The 16,725-nt window shown below is 42.3% G+C and overlaps 1 protein-coding gene and 1 long non-coding RNA gene across 3 annotated transcripts in view; one reads left to right on the forward strand and one right to left on the reverse strand.

Moving 5' to 3' along the window:
* The window catches only part of LOC132401852 (uncharacterized), a 55,409-nt gene extending 41,203 nt beyond the window's left edge, over nucleotides 1-14,206 (reverse strand). Inside the window, exon 1 of the long non-coding RNA XR_009514728.1 lies at nucleotides 13,908-14,206. This is a non-coding gene — a long non-coding RNA (uncharacterized LOC132401852). The remainder of the gene's footprint in view (nucleotides 1-13,907) is intronic.
* A 107-nt stretch (nucleotides 14,207-14,313) lies between these two features.
* Nucleotides 14,314-16,725, forward strand: part of b4galt2 (UDP-Gal:betaGlcNAc beta 1,4- galactosyltransferase, polypeptide 2) — a 391,100-nt gene continuing 388,688 nt past the window's right edge. For both annotated transcript variants that reach the window (XR_009514727.1, XM_059984119.1), the window contains exon 1: nucleotides 14,314-14,756. The gene's annotated coding sequence lies outside the window, so the exon portion shown is untranslated. The remainder of the gene's footprint in view (nucleotides 14,757-16,725) is intronic.

Below are 16,725 nucleotides of genomic sequence, written 5' to 3' on the forward strand. Positions count from 1 at the left end.
GCAACGCAGGTTGACTCTGTGGTTAAGAAGGCATACGGTGCATTGGCCTTCATCAATCGTGGGACTGGGTTTAAGAACCGAGAGGTAATAGGACCCTGGTTAGACCCCACTTGGAGTACTGTGCTCAGTTCTGGTCGCCTCATTACAGGAAGGATGCGGAAACCATAGAAATGGTGCAGAGATTTACAAGGATGTTGCCTGGATTGGGGAGCATGCCTTATGAGAATAGATTGAGTGAACTTGGCCTTTTCTCCTTGGAGCGACAGAGGATTAGAGGTGACCTGATAGAGGTGTACAAGATAATGAGAGGCATTGATTGTGTGGGTAATCAGAAGCTCTTCCCCAGGGCTGAAATGGCTAGCACAAGAGGGCATAGTCTTAAGGTGCTTGTGTTATGCCTGCAGCCCCCTCCTTTGTGAGAATCGCAAGATCACTGTTGGGTTGGGTCAGGGGGCCCAGGAAATGAGAGAGAGACGTGCGGAATATCTCGCTCCCCCAGCGATGTAAAGCTACGGGACATGGCCATTGTCTCCGGAAGGCGAATTTGTGGATTGGAGACTATGCTATGTGAACACCCTCAGGCAAAGTGGGCTGGTTGAGGGAGGGATTGCATCACCCCCAACCTGATTGACATCTGCGACCCTGCGAGTCAGGATAAAAGAGGGTCTGTGGGAACAGCTCCTCAGACGCACCAGAAGAAACACTATCGCTCCCGTAATAGCGGGAAGCCATTTGAAGGAGGCCACGTGTGTTCAGTTCCGTTGCCTGGGACTGGTGGCTTGCAACACAGAAAACGGCTTTTAGCTAACAACGGGGAAACCCACTCCCCGGACTCAAAGGATTGGCATCATAAAAGACCTGGGCAAGTTTAAACCGTCTCTCTCTTAAACCCAAAACGCTGCAGCTTGAACGAACTAACAGTGACTTTTATATTTCCATTGGACAATCCATTATCCCCTAGACAACGATAGAGCTATTTCTTATTGGTTATTATTATACCCGCGCTTTAGATTTAGTATTGACGATGTATATTATCTATATATTTGCATTAATCTTATTTTTGTGCCCCTTTATCAATAAATACTTTTAAAAATAGAACCATCAGACTTCAACGAACCTCTCTATCTTTGCTGGTAAGTGACCCAGTTACGGGGCTTCATAACACTTGGAAGTAGGTACAGGGGAGATGTCAGGGGTAAATTTTTTATACAGAGAGTGGTGAGTGCATAGAATGGGTTGCCGGCAGCGGTGGTGGAGGTGAAAATGATAGGGTCTTTTAAGAGTCTCCTGGATGGATACATGGAGCTTAGAAAAATAGATGGCTATGGGTAAGCCCAGGTAGTTCTAAGGTAAGGACATGTTCAGCACAGCTTTGTGGGCCAAAGGGGCTGTATTGTGCTGGAGGTTTTCTATGTTTCTGTGTTTTTAATCTGTGGAATGCTCTGCCGCAGACTGTGGTGGAGGCCAAGTCCATGGGTATATTTAACGTGGAAGTTGAGATTCCTGATTGGTCGTGGCATCAAGGGATATGGTAAGATAGCAGATGTATGGGGTTGAATGGGATTTGGGATCAGCCATGTTGAAATGCTGGAGAAGACTTGATGGGCTGAATGGCCTAATTCTGCTCCAATGCCTTATGGTCTTACAGTCTTCTGTTAGTGTTACTAGACGATAGTCATTGAGGCAGGTTACACATTCTTCTTGGACACCAGTATAATTGAAGCCTACTTGAAGCCGTTGGGTACCTCAGACTGCCAAAGTGAGAGGGTGAAGATCTTAGTGAACACTCCATCTAGTTGATCAGCACAGGTCTTTCAGGCTTGGCTAGGTACCTTGTCTCGTTGGATGAGGATTTCCAAGAATGCAGGAGATGAAATCACTGTGAAGGAATATCCAAGTCAGAATGATGTGTAACTTGGAAAGGAAAATGCAGAACTTGTAGTAGTTCTTCATGCCAGCTGCCTTTGTCCTTAATGGATTTATCAGTGTAGGTTGGCAGAGTGTAATCAAATAAGTGTAGTGGAGCCACTGTGCACCGGCAGAGGAAAGAATGAATCCAGGCAACAAGGAGGTATTCCATTACGCTTCTGACTTGTGCTTGAGAGATCATGGAGAGTCTGAGGAGCCAGAAAAGTGAGTTCCTCGCTTTTTGGCTGCACAGTCTCTGACCGGATCTTACAGCTGCACGATTCTATCAGTGATGACCTCTGGAATAGTTGAAGTATTGATATTGAATGTCAAGGATAGGTGGTTAGACTCTCTTGTTGGGAACTTTGATCATGTGACTTGTAGCATGAATTCTCCACGTCATTTAAAGCCAATCCCACCACCACATTCTGATAAAGAGTAAAGCCATCATTGGATCTCTCCTTAACCAATTCTACTTTAAGAAAATGAAGTAGTATTGGTCCTTGTATTCTGAGGGTACAGTCTCAGAACAGAAGGATGCCCCTTCAGAAAAGAGATGAGGATGAATTTTTTTTTATCCAGAGGGTTGTGAATCTATAGAATTCATTGTCAAAGACAGCTGTGGAGGCCAAGTCATTGGGTATATTTAAAGCAGAGGTTGATAGTTTTTTGATTAGTAAGGTTATGGGGAGAAGGCAAGAGAATGGAGTCGAGAAGGAAAATAAATCAGCCATGATAGAATTATGGAGCAGACTTGATGGGCCAATAGATCTAATTCTGCTCCTGTGTCTTATGGATATCATGCTTGTAATACACTCCAAGGATAGTTTTGGATAAAAGCAGAACTTTGCAGAAATATTGCTTATTTTGCAGAATTATTTATCACTCTTGCATCATCACTAGAACAAGTTTTCTGGAAGTAAATTTACTTTGGAAATAAAAGTACTTTTATTAGGTCATGTGAAGCACAATCTGGCCATAGTTCTTGCAATAATAATAAAACCTACATACAGTACATAAGTTTGGCAAAATCTCAGGACACTACGCAGCAAAATTTAAAGCAGAGCCCAGAAGGACCTGTTATGCATGTAACCAAGGTTTTGTTAAAGGAGACAAGTTTTAATAAATGTCCAAAAGGAGATGAAAGTGGCACAGTGGAGAGGTTTGGGAGAATTCTGGAGGTAATCTGAAAATATTACGACCAATTACAGTGCAAATGAAATGTTACAATAGTGAAATGTTACTTCAGTCATCATTAGCAATAAAATAATTTGAGGCATGTTCAGCTCATGAAAGGTAAGAGCTGATGGCATTCCAGGAAAGGGATCAGCATAGACAGAAGATTAGCTGACTGGCAGGCAAAGAGTAGGAATAAAGGAAGGCTTTTCTAGTTGGCTACTGTAGACTAGTGATGTTCCATAGAGGTCACTGTTGGATCTGGTAATTTTCACGTTATATATTATATCCCTGCCTTGTGCTGCTGGATCCTGGAGTACCTGTCATATCACCAGCAGGTTATAAGAGTGGGCTCCCTCTCCTCCAACGCTCTGACTCTCAATACAGGAGCGCCTCAGGGCTGCATACTGAGTCCCCTCCTTTACTCTCTGTATACCCATGACTGTATCACCACCCACAGTTCCGGATGACATCCGTAAGTCTCACAAGACCATAGATCTGCACCTGGAATGGTTTCCAGGGTGCAGGCCTGGGTAAGGTTGTATGGAAGACTGGCCGTTGCTCAAGCAGCAACTCTCCATGCCACCGATGATTTTGTAAGGGAAGGGCAAGGGCCGATACAGCTTGGCACCAGTGTCGTTGCAGGAGTTGCCAGAGTGAAGTTGAAGACAACGTCAGACTGCCTTAGGGACTCCAGCTCCGGATTTGTCCTCAGGGTTTACTCCCGAAGCCTTTCCCATGAGTGGGCATGGCCGCAAGGCAGCGGAGGTTTAAAATCAGAGTTTTCCGTCTCCTAGATGGACAGCCTTCGCAGGCTGATGAGCTCCATCTACCTGAAGCACTGGTTTTAAGGTGGCAGGACCCGCCTTCACCCCTTCTCCTGTCAGTAGAAACAGTTCCGCCGGGCTTAGAGGCTAAGCCACACGAGAAGGCCCGGAGTTGGACTTGGTTGTCAGAGACTATTTGAGGCGCATGCCGTGAGGAGCATTTTTAGGTAGTGGGAGCTTGTCCCCACTACCACTGCTCAGCTTGACAACCTTGGAACCACCCACAGCTCTAATCTGCTAATTAAACTTGCCGAGGACACTACATTGATTGGCCTTATCTCAAACAATAACGATGTGGCCTACAGGGAAGAAGACATCTCTCTGACATAGTGGTGTCAAGAAAATAACCTCTCCCTCAATGTCGCAAAAACAAAGGAGCTGTTTGTGGATTACAGAAGGAATGGAGACTAACTTCTATATTGACATCAATGGATCTGGGATTGACAGGGTAAACAGCTTTAAGTTCCTTGGCATCCACATCACCGAGGACCTCACGTAGTCTGTACACACCAGCTGCGTGGTGAAAAAGGCACAACAGGCGGTTGAGGAAGTTTGGTATGGGCCCCCAGATCCTAAGAACTTTCTACAGGGGCACAACGGAGAGTATCCTGACTGGCTGCATCACTGCCTGGTATGGGAACTGTACCACTCTTAATCGCAGGACTCTGCAGAGAGTGGTGCTGACAGCCCAACACATCCGTAGTTGTGGACTTCCCATGATTCAGGACATTTACAATGGAAATGTAAAAAGGTGTGTAAAATGGGCCCATAGGATCACTGGGGACCCAAGCCATCCCAATCACAATCTATTCCAGCTGCTACCATTCGGGAAGCGGTACCACAGCATAAAAGCCAGGACCGACAGGCTCCAGGACAGCTTCTTCCACCAGGCCATCAGACTGATGAACTCACTCTGACTTGAATGTACTCTATATTGACTGTTCTATTTATTATAAATTATTCTAGATGACTATGATTGCACATTGCACATTTAGATGGAGACATAATGTAAAGATTTTTACTCCTCATGTATGTGAAGGATGTAAGAAATAAAGTCAATTGAAATTCAAATTCAAATTCATTATCTGGATGATGGAATTGAAGGCTTTGTGGCCAAGTTTGTGAATGATAAAAGACAGTTGGAGGGGCAGGAAGCAGGGGGCCTGTAGAAGGACTTGGATAGACTAAGTTTAAGTTCAAATACAAGTTCAAAGTTATTTTATTATCAATTATGTACATGTCTACCACCAAAACAAAAGAGCATTCCATCTTTGTTTTAAAGGAATGGACGAAGAAGTGGCAGTTGGAATACAGTGTAGGGAAGTGTGTATGGTCAAGCACATTGACAGAAGGAATAGAATATTTTCTAAGCGGGGAGTAAATTCACACATTGGAGGTGCAAAGGGACCTAGGAATCTTAGTACTGAGTTGATAGTAAGGAAGGCAAATGCCATGCTAGTATTCATTTTGAGAAGGATAGACTATAATACCAAGATGTAAAGCTAAAGCTTTCTGAAACACCCTGGGAAATGTTTCACTGCCAATGTAATGGTCTTTCTGTAGAAGCGGTGTTTGGGTTATGGTTAGAGATAACGGGTGCTTTGGAATGTGAGCTGTCCAATGACGGGAAGGTGTTTTAATGACGTGTGCCTGACACCAGGGTGATCTGGGTCTTTTCTTCAGCGGGAGATGAAAAGAGAAGACGGGGAAGAGATCGTAGGACTCGATCCAGAGTGGAGCCATGGTCTGATGAAGGCCGGGGAGATGGAAGGAGGTTTGGCAAAGGGGAAACCATGAGCTCGAAATTGTGCACGTTAGACTGTTTCATTCAAATAGACACCTTTTGTTTTGCTTTTTCTTCAGTAACCCTGTAGTCAAATTAAGAATCATAAAGCTAGATTGTTTAATTGTGTGCGGTATACTGTTACTTTGAGGTACTGATTTGTAATGGGGTAACAAATCACGCAGCATCCACACAAATGGGGGATTTCAGGGTGGACTTGCATCTCAGTCTCACCCGTTTGATGGCCAGAGAATTGTCTTCCCTAGACTTACGCAGCTGACAGAACTTGACAGTTACATTTAAAAGATATTGGTCAGACCACATTTGGAGTATTTTGAGCAGATTTGGCCCCCATATCTAAGAAAAGATGCATTGGATAAGGTCCAGGAGGTTTACAAGAATAATCCCAGTATTGAAAGGGTTAACATATGAGGAGCATAATTGATGGCTTTGGGCCTGTACTTGCTTGAGTTTAGAAAAATGAGGGAGGATCTCATTGAAACCTACTGAATATTGAAAGGTCAAGATGGAGTGGATGTGGGGAGGATATTTCCAATAGTGAAAGAGTGTAGCATTAGAGGGCACAGCCTCAGAATAGAAGGGTATCCCTTTAGAACAGAGATGGGGAGGAACTCTTTAACCTGTGGAATTCATTGCCAGAGACAGCTGTGGAGGCCAAGCCATTGGATGTATTTAAAGCAGAGATTGGTAGGCTCTTTAGCAGTATAGGCATCAATGGTTACAGGGAGTGGGCAGGAGAATGAGGTTGAGAAGGAGAATCAAACTGCCATGATGGAAAGGTAGAGCAGACTTCATTGGCCAAATGGCCTATTTCTGCTCCAATGTGTTATGGTCTCATGGAAGGGTGCTAATAAATGCAAGTTTTTGCTTCAGTTAGGAGCATTTTTATTTCATGTTAAGCTTCATTTGTTCAGTCTTTTTGCTCTTATCTTACCAACCCTGCACCCTAACACTGCTACTTGAAGATCACATTTGAAAGTGCATGAACAAAGGTATTGTAAGTTTATGTAAATATTGCAATGAAACTATCTCAGAGGAGGATACAGCTTGTCCTACGGGAATCAGGAAGTTGGGTGGAGGAACGAAGGGAATAAATACAAGCCGCCACTGTGTGGCTCTGTGGATATTTTAGTAACAACAGTATGTGCAAGTTTTCATCTTATTCCCTCCCAGATTTCCTAAATGCTTCTTTTTCACAGATCCAAATGGTTAGAATATGCTTTTTTATGTGAAGTGCTGTCAAATCATTTAATCAATGGAAAACGTTCACTCCTTGTGAACTGAAATTTCATCGTAATGGCAAAGTGTAGCACAGAAAGAGGCCCTTCAGCCCACCATGTCTGCACTGACCATGATGCCAAATCAAACTAATGCCCTCTGTCTGCACGTGAGGGTCCATAATCCTTTGTTCCTGGCCTATTCACATGCCTACCTGCTTGCTCCTTAAACACTCTTACTGTATCTGCTTCTGCTACCACTCCTGGCAGGGCGTTCTAGGCTCCTTCAGAATAAGAATTAGGTTTAATATCACCGGCATATGTTGCGAAATTCGTTAACTTTGTGGCGGCAGTACAATGCCATACATTATAAATATAGAACAAAAACTGGATTACAGTAAGTTGGTATATACTATGTATGTTAAATAGTTAAATAAGTGGTGCAAAAACAGAAATAAAAAATAGTGAGGTAGTGTTCATGGGTTCAATGTCCATTCAACTCTATTTCTAAAAAAACAATTGCTGCAAATTTTCTTTAACTTTCTCCCTTTCACCCTAAATCTGTGCCCCGTAGTATTTGACATTCCCATGCTAGGATAAAGACTCTGACCATCTGCCTCTCATGATGTTATATATGATGATTTTTGTAATTTGTCATTATTATCAAATTGTTGAATGTGTGAGTCGGAACGGATGAAGTTCTATTGTCAAATGGTTGTCTCTCTTAAATGGATTCACTTATTTTTTTCCCCCTGAATTTTCACCTTTCCTGCCCTCTTCCATAAACATTGCTGATTCAAAGTTGTGACGTGGTTACTGGACACAATATAAACTGCCTGTCAAATTGTGATTACAGATTCCATCTATAGTTTTAGACACTGAGATCTTTCAATGCATGCTATGATGAAATGTACACACTGGCCTCCCCTTCTGAAAAATGGATTCTGCTGCAGTCAATTGAACAACTTCAGACTGGTGCGAAATGATAACATGTAGTTAGCCCTAATGCAGAGGATAATTTCTAACCAGCTGTAGAAGGCAGAGGTGAGGGCCCAATGTTTTAAATTGGGTTAACAATTGAGTTCATTTTATTTCAAAATTAGACTTAAATTAATCACAATGAATTATCATTTATATTAGAAAATGTTGCTGTTTAAAAAAAGTTTACACTCCTGTTGAAAACCTTAAAAAACATTGTTTTCAAATTTGAATCCTGTTACTCTCCTTCGGACTGAAGGGAACCAGACTAATGTTGGGATGGAATGCTAAAGTTTTGTTAGCATAGACTTGGTGGGATGAAGGTCCTGTTTACAAGCTTTATGATTCTGTGACTCCTTGCAGTTTGGCAGGTAAAGACATGAACACCAAATACTGAAGTAAAGAGACTTTGATGAGAACTAGAATTAGGAGTACAGGTTTCTTGGAAGGATTTGCAGCTGGTGGAGAATGTTCAGAGACTTTTATAATGGGATACTATATAAATACAGATAGTGAGCCCGCACAGGTAGATGGGGCATTAACCCCTCCATAAGCATCAAACACATGAAGGTTCTGAGTGCAGATGTGTATATATCTTTCGATTAGTTCCATTCCGGCAGCAAACTTGTTGGAACTAAGTTATTGTATTGCAATTAAAGACAGAATAAGGATGCTGGAGCAATAGCAGAGCCTTGCTAGAAACTGGCCTGAGACTGGTATTGTTCTGGATGCATTGGTTATCACTATGACTTGGAGGCCATTGTATTGAAGGTGTAAAATTCTTGCAGTGACCAGAACTAGGTGCAGTACTCTAGCTGTGGCCTAGCTAGCAAAACTTCTCTGCTTTTCTACATAAGTTTTAGACTCTTAATATTAGAAATAGGGAGCACAGGCTTAAGCTGAGAAGAGAGAAATTTAAAGGAGATCTGAAGAGTAAGTTTTCTATCCTAAGTGGTGTTATCTAGAACAAGCTGCCTGAAGAGGTGGTAGTGGTAGATATAATTACAAAGTTTAAAATGTACTTAGATAGGAAAGGTATTGAAGCACACAGGGTAATTGCAGGACCATAGGATTAGTGTAGATGGGCACCACTCTCATGGAGAAGATGGACTAATAGGGCCTGTATCTGTACTGTATGATTTTGCGAATACATCTCATTTTCAAACTAAATGCTTTGTTCACCAGTGTCTGACAATATTTTGCTACCTCCAAGGATCTATGCATATTCACATGTGGCAGTATTGCAGCAAACACTTTTAGAATTGTCGCAACACACACAAAATGCTGGTGGAACACAGTTAGGCCAGGCAGCATCTACAGGAAGAAGCACTGTCGACGTTTCAGGCCGAGACCCTTCGTCAGGACTAACTGAAAGAAAAGATAGTAAGGGATTTGAAAGTAGGTGGGGGAAGGGGGAAATCCGATAGAAGAAGACAGGAGGGGGTGGGGTGAATCTAAGAGCTGGAAAGGTGATTGGCAAAAGGGATTCAGAGCTGGAGAAGGGAAAAGATCATGGGACAGGAGGCCTAGAGAGAAAGAAAGGGGGAGGGGAGCACCAGAGGGAGTTGAAGAACAGGTGAAGAGTGATGAGCAGAGAGAGAGAAAACAAAGGAAGGGGAAATAAATAAATCAGGGATGGGGTAAGAAGGGGAGGAGGGGCATTAACGGAAGTTAGAGAAATCAATGTTCAAGCCATCAGGTTGGACGCTACCCACATGGAATACAAGGTGTTGTTCCTCCAACCTGAGTGTGGCTTCATCTTGACAGTAGAGGAGGCCATGGATAGACCTATCAGAATGGGAATGGGACGTGGAATTAAAATGTGTGGCCACTGGGAGATCCTGCTTTCTCTGGCAAACGGAGCGTAGATGTTCAGCGAAACGGTCTCCCAGTCTCCTATCATTTCAGATTTCCCCCTCCTACTTTCAAATCTCTTATTATCTTTCCTTTCAGTTAGTCCTGACAAAGGGTCTCAGCCCGAAACATCAACAGTGCTTCTTCCTATAGATGCTACCTGGCCTGCTGTGTTCCACCAGTATTTTGTGTGTGTTGCTTGAATTTCCAGCATCTGCAGGTTTCCTTGTGTTTGCACTTTTAGAATTGTGTAGTTGAGCCAATATTTCCTCTCCCTGCATAACCTCACATTTATTGGAATTAAAATTATTTTGACAATTGTCCATTTACTAGCCCATGTCCATGCACATGCCCAGCTAATTCACATCATCCTATCATTCTGCAGCATCCTAGGGTTTGTTTTCATTAGGGTATTTCAAATTTTTGCTCCATGTTCCATCATCCAAGTTATTTATAATATCAGATCTGTTACTGGCACTTGGAGGACCATCACTGTCTGCCAACAACCAGCTTTTTAAAAAATGCACCATTTACTTCGTCATTTCTCTGTTTCTTGGATCATTTCTTTTTTATTCAAAGTGACAGTGACCTTCCTTTTACAAGCCTCAATTTTTAAGAAAATACTTGATAAAATGCAGATAAAAGCATGCACTGCATTCCCTACATCAACTTGTTTGTTACTTTACCAAAAGATCAATTAATGAGTTGAACTAAATCTATCTTTTCCTAATTTACTGGCTTTCCTTAATTAACTGTAAATTCTTCGGCAACAAATTATCTGCTGGGTAAAGTCAATGGTTTAAGCAGCATCATTGGCTGTGGTGGTGGTGGGTGGCATGTGGAGTAATTATCCATGTTTTTGATTGAAAACCTGCATCAGGCCAAAGAATGGATTAGACAAATGCCAATTATTATGTCTTAATCATACTAAAGTTAAGTTAAATGGAGTTTGCCCTTTCTTGAATAAGGATGAACTATTTACTATTCTCAAATCCAGACAACTTAATATCTAGGAATATTTTTGTATGCACGCTGCATGATTTCTGTCCCTAAGCAATTTATTTACAGAAGGCATAAGCAACCTTTCCAGTATCTCCTGCCAATCAATTTACATTTTACTTTTACCATTTCCATTTTCTCCAGTATTTTGTTATTATCCTCTTTCAAAGTACCATCCATAGAAGCAGTCATCAAGTATTTTAGCCTTGCCTTGTGCCATTCATTCATTCGCATTACCTCCTATAACATGTACTTAATGGCTCACCATATTCCTTACAATTTACACTGCAGACAAAGATTCTTGGTTTCATTTTATGTCATTCTAATCCTGTATTCTTTCATTTCCTCTCAACTACTTGCACTTAGCCTGATTCTCATCCTGAGAACTCAGCTGCTACATACACTCACTTGTTGTCTTGCTATTCATGAAAAGATTTTGATTGCCTCACCTTCCTCTCTCACGAGAACATCTACAGACTGTATCCGAAATAACTCCAAAAAAGATGCTAACCTTTATATTAATATTACAATCCTCTCACTTCCCCTTGAAATTAATCTTACTTACAAAGTCATGGAGCATCGAAATGGGCCCCTTAGCCCATTGAATCTGCACCAACCATCAACTACAAATCTACACTAATCCCACATTAATCCAAAATTCTCTCCACTGTTTCATTAACTCCAACCCTCAGATTCTACCACATACCTGCATATTAGGGGCAATTTACAGTGGCCAACTCATCTACCACCCTACCTGCCTTTAGGATATGGCACCGATGCAATCTTAGGGAGAAGGTTCAAACCCCATGCAGAAAGGACCCAATGCTAGGATTGAACCCTGGTCTCTGGTACTGTGTGGAAACAGCTTTTTCCAGTTGAGAAGTTCTAATTTAGTAGAGAAGAGAAAGAAAAATCCAGTCTAAACCTCAGGATGTCAAGAGTACAAGTGTTCTCCCACTGGCTGTTGGCATCTCATTCCATACAACCATACCAGTGTTGCTTTCACCTTAATTGGATTGGAAGCATTCTTCTGAATGAAGTTCTGAAAACATTTCTAAAAAGTTTTCCTACTGAAAGGTTTTGGCCCAAAACGATGACTGTACTCTTTTCCATAGATGCTGCCTAGCCTGCTGAGTTCCTCCTGCATTTTGTGCATCTTGCTCTAAAAATTATTCCCCTTTCATTTCCTTAAACATTATTCCAACTGATATTTGGTTAATTCTTATGTCTGAAATAGCCTCTGACAGCCAAGTCCTGCTCTTGGCCTCTATATGTGGCTTAGCTACTAAGCCCAGCGGAACCATTTCTACTGACAGGAGAAGGGACAAAGGAGGGTTACTAGCATCTTAAAACCAGTCACTCTGGGCTGATAGGATTTGTCAGGTGTGGTTGGCAGCTCATCTAGGAGAGGGAAAACTTTGATCTCAAATCTCTGCCACCTTGCTGCTATACCCACTCATAGGGCAGGCTTCAGGAGTAAACTTTGAAGAAAAATCTGGAGCTGGGGTCCCTAAGGTCCCTACATTAAGTTCAATGCTGATTGGCAACTCTTGCGACTCACTGGTGCCAAACTGTGTCGGTCTCTGCCGTTCCTTTGGATTCATCAGCTGCAGAGGGAGTGAGAGCCTGCTACATGGGCAGCAGTTTGATCTCCATATCGTACTGCCCTAGCCAGCCTGTCACATAGACAGCTGGGATGCAAAATCCACAGTTGACTCCGACCAATGGATAAATCCCTTATCCTAATTTTCAGTCGACCCATCTTCAGTACGAGCTTCTTTGGGCTATTCAGAAATAGCTTCTTTCCCTCTTCCAGAAAAAGCAGGATCTCCCGGTGGTCACCCACATCAATTCTACTTCCCATTCCCATTCCCACTCCCACGTGACAGTCCATGGCCTCCTGTACTGCTGCAATAAGGCCACACTCAGGTTGGAGGAGCAACACTTTATATTCCATCTGGGTAGCCTCCAACCTGATGGCATGAACACTGATTTCTTGAACTTCCGAATTGCCCTGCCCTTCACCATTCCCATTCCTGTTTCTCTCTCTCACCTCCTCCCCCTTCCCTTTTTCCCATGGCCCACCCTCTCCTATCTCTTTCACCTATCAGCTTCCCAGCCCTTTATTTCACCCTTCCCCCTCACCCGGTTTCACCTATCACCTAGCCACCTTGTACTTCTTCCTCCCCTTTCCCCATCTTCTCGATTTAACTACCAGTCCTGCTGAAGGGTAAGGAGTCCAAAATATATATATATATACATACATATACACACACACATACACACACTAATACATATATTATAATACACACACTTCTCACTGTAATTTACAGTTTTTGTTGTGTATTCCAGGTACTGCTGCCACATAACAAATTTCACAACCTATGGCAATGATATTAAATCTCATTCTGAGTCACCTGAAGTTTTCTCATTTGCGATGCAAATTATATAATCACAATATAAGACTTGTATGAGCTTGAGTACACATACTCTCACTCTTCAGCACATTACCTCTTCTATCAATCCCTCCTGCTCCTTACATTGTTCCCCTCCTCCACCTACCTACCTACACTTCTGTGCAGCGGTCTCAGGAATACATACACACACACACAGTTAAGGTGCCTAAGGCCTTTGCATAATACTGTAGTAACTTTAAGTACTGCACTGTACTTTGGCCACGAAAGAAAAACTCATTTCATGTCATATGTGAGTAATGTTTGAAATGGGTCAATTGTGGACTGAGAATGGGAAAGGGACAGGGAAAGGAGAATCATGTTTGGGAAGAGGGATGAAGTGGGAAGTACTAGAGAGACATTTTGAAATGATCGATAAACTAATCAAATCAAATTACCTTTCCTGGTGTCTCGGGGCTGGATGTGTTTGCACTTGTGCCAGCCTCTGCCCTTGGCACTCCTCTGCCACCTGTCCTATACCCCTCCAGCAGCGCTTTACCCTTGCCATTCCCAACATCTTTTGTTGCTTGCCGACAGATTTACAAACTCGCTCTCCGCTCCACGTTGACAAATACAGCACTGAGCAAAAGCACCCCAGCTATATATACTTTTGCACAGTCTCTACCTTCCTCCTCACCTAGTTTCACCTATCACCTACTACCCGCCAGTGTTCTGCATCCTCTCCCCTCACCTCATTCTGGCTCCTTCTCCCCTCCTCTCCGGTCCTGGTGAAAGGTCTGCACCCGAAACGTCGACTCTTTATCCCCTTCCCAGGTACTGCCAGACTTCCCCAGTACTCTGTCTGATCACCGCAGAGTGTGAAAGAGGGAACTCCCACTTTCCACGCTAAAGGTAGCACACCTCGCCACGGAGCGGCTTTAAAATGCCCTGATTTGAAGCGTGAAGTTGGGCTCGAGTCAGAGGAAGAGTTAATGGGGATGAATTATTGCCACAGCCTCCGCGAAACCCAGCCCACCGCCCCACCCCCGCAATGCACCCCCTGGTGGCAGGTTCGAGTTTGATCCTTGCTGGATTCCGTACGCTCCTGTCGGTCGGTTATCTGCCAGCTCCGAGGCGAGAGCGAAGGTGGTGACCGGCGCTGGGAGCCCGCAGCCCGCAGCCCGCAGCCCGCAGCCCGCCCTGGGCTCCGTCCGCGGCCGCGCTGAGACAGTCTCCCCCACCCCACCCCACCCCACCCCAGCCCAGCCCCATCGCCCTGTGCTGCCCCGCGACTCCTCTCTCCCAAGTCGACACTTCGAAACCATAACATTTTTGCGGCGGATTTCTGCAAAGATTTCTGTTGCATGGAATGTGTGAGATTGCATTTTCATGCTTTTGTTCCTTCCCACTCTCGTTTCCAAAGGCTTTGTGTCTTCTGTCTGAGTGCCTTCGTTTGGCGGCCAATGATTGCACTGTGTGTTTTTTACATGCTGCAATTTCTATTTAGTTCATCTTGATCAATGAAGAGGTGAAAACAAAGACTGAAGATTTATTTCTTGCAGGACATGTATCGGTGCTACATTTTACAGTGGGAAAACAGGTAAGTTATATTCTTATTTTAAAATGCTCGTGAATCTCGGTGCGTGCGTATGGGATTATTTTAGATAAATATGAATGAAGTGTATTGCAACGTTTAGGATAATTCCTGAGCTCCCAAATTTCTGATGGCCTAATGAGTTAATATCAGGATGTTTCATTTTAGGATCTGTGTTGTGTAAATACCGTTAACTGCAGATCAATTTTCATCAAGTGTATTTCCGATGTCAGTGCCACGCCAATACAGTGTTTATGTTATTGTGGCACCAACTATTCAATTCACCGTTTGCTTTATTTGAATGTCTTTTTTAAAATAAATCCTACTTCATCCATTTTTGTTTACTTACATGGTGTTGTTTCTGATTAATATTTCCAGTAATAATGCATTTATAGTCACGTCCCCTCGACCAAGTCATTCCACAACACATTGGACATATTCCTTGTCATATTTCACTCACATTTTTTATCTAGCTGTTATTTAATTTCTCTGGAAACGTGCAATTTTACTGGCTTTGCCTTCCACTATTTTTACTTGTCCCAATTTATGGCTTCAAGTAGGTGTGTTCAATCATTAAATAAGAATTATATTACTTCTGCTTCGCGTTTCTGTGTTTCGCCATCATTTAGTGTCAGTCTTCAGTATCAGATGCAATAGTGTTAATGTGTGGTTTAAAAATCATAATTAATATATTTGGTTGTTCATTTTGTAGACTTGTTTGTGCTGCTATTAAGCGATTGGCGTTACTTATTTATCAATTTGCCATTTTTGAATTGTCATATCCTAAAGAATCTTTGCCTTGATGTGCAAGTGGTGAAACCATATTTTAAAGTTTTAAAAAGAGCACGTTGCAGGGATAATGAGGGAAAATAAATTCAACAAAAGTCTTCCTTCCATTGACTCTTAGCTGCAAGCTCTCTCAATTTCTTGACACTTCTCCTCCAATGTAGATCAGAGGAGACAAGGTAGATGGTGTTGTTTTTCTCTTCATCACTTGATTGACTTAACCACTTGATATGGTACACCATCTAACGACTAAACTGCAAACTGGGCAGTCTCAAGTTTCTTTGTTTTTGCTGTTGTTTGTTTATATCCAGTGAGGTTTATAGATAGATTCTATATGTAAAGCTTGTGTTGTTCCGGTATATGTAGATGATATAAAGCACTATAACTATATGTGTGGATGAGACAGAGCATTGTAACTAAATCATAATCATGCATTACTTTGGTTTTGAGGTTCACTCAGATCTATAAAGAGGAAATGGTTAAAACACTCTCTGCTTTTGGCATTTATCTTTTATTTCCTTTCTCACCACCGGTAAATTATGTACCACTGGCACTACTGAATGAGATGAGGTTTCTTCAGTTTGCAGCCATAATGACAGTGTAATGGTAAAAAGAGACTGGCAACAACTTTTGGCATTCAAAGCTGTAGATGAAATTGTTGTCAGTAATTTTCTTCACGTGCTGTTACAAAATGAGTGATTTTGAGGTAAAATTCAGGTTTCTACCATCATTCCAGCTGAAAGCCCATTGTAAATGTTAAGTCATGTTGAATAAAGTGTAGCTGACATTTTAACTGCATAATTTCTGCTAAATCAGTTACCTGCCTTTGGGAAAGAATTTTTATAAGCAGAATGTAATTTCTTCAATGCATTTGAAAATTCCATGGGCTGTATTTCATCTTTTTTACTTTTTAAAAATTCCAGTTGTATGTACTAAACTTAGTTTTAAACAGGCTTTTTGCTTTCTGATTTGCTGGCTTCCAGACCTACATTTAATTCTGATTGGCCACTCCATTCTAGATCCACCTGTATGTGGTGCCAGAATGCAGGTCAGGAAAGAATTTAGGACATTGCCACCATGGAGCCAGCTAAATCTTGAACAGCATTGATTTTTTTCCAAGCTGAATTCTCAAAATGTTCAGGAATTCTGTTACATTGCTTTTCCTCTCTGTTTCAGCTTTTAACTGTGA

This window comes from Hypanus sabinus, chromosome 11, assembly GCF_030144855.1.
Source record: "Hypanus sabinus isolate sHypSab1 chromosome 11, sHypSab1.hap1, whole genome shotgun sequence".
Taxonomy (NCBI): Eukaryota; Metazoa; Chordata; class Chondrichthyes; order Myliobatiformes; family Dasyatidae; genus Hypanus; species Hypanus sabinus.